This window comes from Anarrhichthys ocellatus, unplaced genomic scaffold (genome assembly GCF_004355925.1).
Source record: "Anarrhichthys ocellatus isolate YVR2014 unplaced genomic scaffold, GSC_Weel_1.0 scaffold4734, whole genome shotgun sequence".
NCBI lineage: Eukaryota > Metazoa > Chordata > Actinopteri > Perciformes > Anarhichadidae > Anarrhichthys > Anarrhichthys ocellatus.
The window spans coordinates 1-4,103 of NW_022284708.1; the positions used below are offsets into that span (position 1 = coordinate 1).

Genomic DNA, 4,103 nt, shown 5'->3' on the forward strand with positions numbered 1-4,103 from the left:
TGATCTGAAACATTTAAGTGTGACAAACATGCAAAAAAATAAGAAATCAGGAAGGGGGCAAACACTTTTTCACACAACTGTATATATATATATATACATACACACACTACTCAAATCTGTAATGTCTTAGCTGTCAATATCTATTTTCACTTCGTCTCCTATCACATGGCCTGTAAACGGCATTTGAAACAGCGGTGAACAACCTCTTGGCTGTGTTATCAATGCAAAAGAAAACTTTATTAGCTTTTTACAAACAAAATCAAAACTATGGTAGAAAATGCTCTTCAATACCTCATCTTTCATATGTGTTGTCATTCTGTCTGCATCTCTATCCATTGGTGTGCTGTTGTACATTCTTTGCAATTTATTTTGGGATCAGCAGGAACAATTCACACATGTGCTTCAATAAGTCAATAGCGATAAATCTGACTGACTTACAATAAAAAAGTGTTGTTTGTACAAGCCAGACACATCACACAGCACAAACATAAATGATTTGACTTATTTGAAGTTGCAAAGGGGCTTAAAGGGCATGTGGGCCTGATGGAGACATTTCCCCTCCAGTCTGTGAAGCACTTCATTGAGTGCGGTCACCTTCCTCCTCTCATTGTTCCTCCTCATGGTCCGTTACTCTGCTCTACGGCTCGATGCCAGTGGCCTCTTTACAAATGTGAGCTCAGTTCCTGGTTCAACATGCGGCTCACACAACACATACTCAACAGAGAGAGTGAGACGGGTACTCTGAAGGTTGAATAACATATCAACAGCGTGACATTAACGTGATGCTAGTAGGGCATTATGGGGGCCTTGTGGTCTGAGATGTATACCACATCACTGTTGGGCTGCTTATGTAACGATACAATTCAAATAGTCCCTACCCGTCTTACAGGTCTTAATTCTGCATTGAAGTTATTGTGAGGATGCTCTGTGGAGTGTGATGCACTATGGGATTGTATGTCCACAGATCTTCAACACACAGCAAATATCTGTATATGATTAGATTAAGGTGAGTGACAGACAAAAACAAACATTGATCTTATTTGTATGTGGTTTTAAAATAATCTGTTTTGAATTTTGATTTAAAAAGAGGTTCCCATCATGCTCTGGGTGCTCCCAGTGAAAGGAGCACGTTGCACTGGTTCCAAAGGTCTGTTCTCCTTTGGCTTAGAGAAGGGAAACAGATACCATAGGAGAAGATGAGCAGACGTCCTATAGAGCACTGAGTAGAGTATTATATATTTATGATGTATTATATACATAGATATACTATGATGATGATATCGTAGTGGCATGTAGTAAGTAAAGAAATATTATAACGATTAAATAAGAATTATATTTGAAACTAGCCCCACATTCTCAGTCTGTTCTTGTTAGTTATTTTGACCAACTCCACCACTCGGTCAACAACCTTTTGCCTCCCACGTTGAACAGTTCACTGCGGTCAGTCTAGAGAGCTTCTGTAGCTGTTAAAGAGTTTGGGCTCTTATTTTATTGAAATTCTTTCCCTGCCAGATAAACTAATGCAAACACACTGTTCATTTCAGCCATCTCTGTTATTGCCACCCAGCCTATGCTGGGTTTTAGAGATTTCCATAATTATGCAGAAGCACTTTGATGTTCTTCTAATACCTTGTATTTCAGTCTGGTCTCCACTCTGGTTGGGCTGTAAACCAATCTGAACACAGATTACACACACAGGTATCAGCACACAGTTACTCACCAGTATGATTATACACCACATCTGTAATACACAGCATGTTCCATTCTTTCTTTAACTTCTCCACCAGAGCCCCCACATCTACCCAGCTGTAGCTCTGACCGTCGGGGCAGAACTCAGGGTTAAAGTTGAGCTGGTCTGCCAAGGAGTAACAGGACCTGGACTCTCCTAGAGTCTGCAGAGGCGTGAAGTGGATCATGTTGTATCCTTTGAGGGAAACCCACGTACACACTGTTATTAAGCAACTGCAGCATACTGTAAGAACTACCACTATTAATGACAATGTGTATCCTGTATGCTATGAAGTAGGGCTGATAATATCTCTACATCGCTATGCTGAGATACATGATATATACTGTATATCTTGATGTTTTCATATTTCCTAAAAAAAACAGTTTAATTTAACCCGTTGATGGAATGATCATAACAGTGTGATTATTACACATTACCTGAGAACACTAACGTCACGGTACGGTCATCTTAAAGTCAGATTGGTCTTTAGAAATGTATTCCTATGTATTTTGACTAATTATTCACAGAATTGAAATTCAATTTTTCTCTGAAAACAGTTTGCAGGCAGTAGGTTTCTCCCGAGGTCACTAACCACTCCAGGGCTTTCACAAAAACAATGCAATAAAAGACACACACCCGACTCCTTGGCTACTCTCAGTCTATCTGGCCAGTCATCGAGGGGGCCCAGACATTTGGACAGGTAGGTCTGGATGGTGATGCAGTCTAATGGGAGGATGCGATTGTCTGCTCCAACATGAAGGACTGGGTCGACTACGACGTATCCTCCTCCTGACCTCTCTGTGTCTCTGTGGGTCAAATATAGGAAATACCAGACAAAGTGGACCTCTCATTACCAGTGCACAGCTGTATGAACTTCTATCATACAAACATATCCAAACCATAAGGCATCACAGACGGCATTCATTAATACAATAGGACATTGTCAAAATGTGCTAAACATTATCTCTCCCATTAGATGAGATGTGAGCTCAGGATCATTTGAGTTGTAAGGATGTTTGGTGACACATGCAACACAAAATCTGTGTTTCAATGCCTCAATAGTTTTTCAGGGACTTTCAACCGTATCACATGGTCTTGATTTTAGTTAGTGCACCTTGTGTTATGGCTGTCCTGTCAACATTTCCAAAGTCAAGAAGACTGATACGGTTGAAAGCTCTGGAAAAAACTAGTAACTGAATCGGACATTTTTTGTAAAACTACCATTTCGAAAGGTCAAGAATGGCCATTCATGCTTAGCTAGTATCGTGTTATGTTATGTACACTGACACCAGTGTCACATTATTGTACACCATGACGAATTCACTGCCAACAGTCCCACTTTGTGTAAAGACTCTCCAGAAATATTCAAGAAGATAGAACATCATGTTACTAAACACAGAGCACATTGGTTTATTGGTGGTAATTTGCCTTCTGATGACAACTAACTCGAGCTATCCTCTACATCCTCAGCTCTCATGAGCTCTATACAATGGTGTTAGCCTGGAGTCCATTATCAGGAGGGTCTTACCCATATCCAAAGTAGTACTGATAGGACCCAGCAACCTTGAGGTCCAGAGAGCAGAACTTATCAGAGTCATCCTCCCTTCCTGTTGGGTAGCTCCACACCAGAACACGGAAGTTGTTTCGTTTAAATTGTTGTCCTTCAAGCGGATAGTTGGTGTGAACCACAACCCTCCTCCCCTGGAGGTTCGGACCCAAGTGAAACTGTAGTTCAAACCCTGTGGAGGCAGAAATGTTGTCATTAATTGCTTTATTTCAACATGGCAATCATGAAAGATAAACTGCTGTGATTAAATAATTATGGCCACGCCACCAATGTTTATTAGGGGTGTGCCAAATGATCAAAAATTTGTATCACTGTATTTTGGATTTCGGTGGCGTTGTGATGGAGCGTGTGTAAAGTGTTTTTTTTTTTACTCTTTCAGGGTAGTCTATGACAGGCTGCTGGTGCAGGGTGCTCACACAGCAGCATGAAAGCTCCCCAAAAGGCTAAACACGATGCTCTTCCCCTGGTGGCTGGCTGTTAGTTTAGGATGCGCTCGATTTGATATGCAGCAGAGTTTTATATGACTGGAGCACGCATTTCATTCGATTTTGGGAGGCCAAAATGATGTACGCAATTAATATCCAATTAACTGTGCATCCCTTGAGTCTAGTTATTTGCTTCCTTCTATACTCTCAACATCAGTACTGTAACATAAGAGACTGCTCTGCCGTTCTCAAATGAACAAACAGAACACTACACAAATACAGTGGTGTGAAAAAGTGTTTGCCCCCTTCCTGATTTCTTTTTTGCATGTTTGTCCCACTTAAATGTTTCAGATCATCAAACAAATTTAAATATTAGACAAAG

General features: G+C 40.7%; 1 long non-coding RNA gene across 1 annotated transcript; it reads right to left on the reverse strand.

Annotated features, from left to right (window-relative positions):
• Positions 1 to 1,099: 1,099 nt before the first annotated feature.
• LOC116379618 (uncharacterized) lies at positions 1,100 to 4,017 on the reverse strand. Its single transcript, XR_004212441.1, has 3 exons — positions 3,258 to 4,017; positions 2,366 to 2,535; positions 1,100 to 1,924 (listed from the first exon to the last, which is right to left on the reverse strand). It is a non-coding gene; the product is annotated as an uncharacterized LOC116379618 (long non-coding RNA).
• Positions 4,018 to 4,103: the final 86 nt, after the last annotated feature.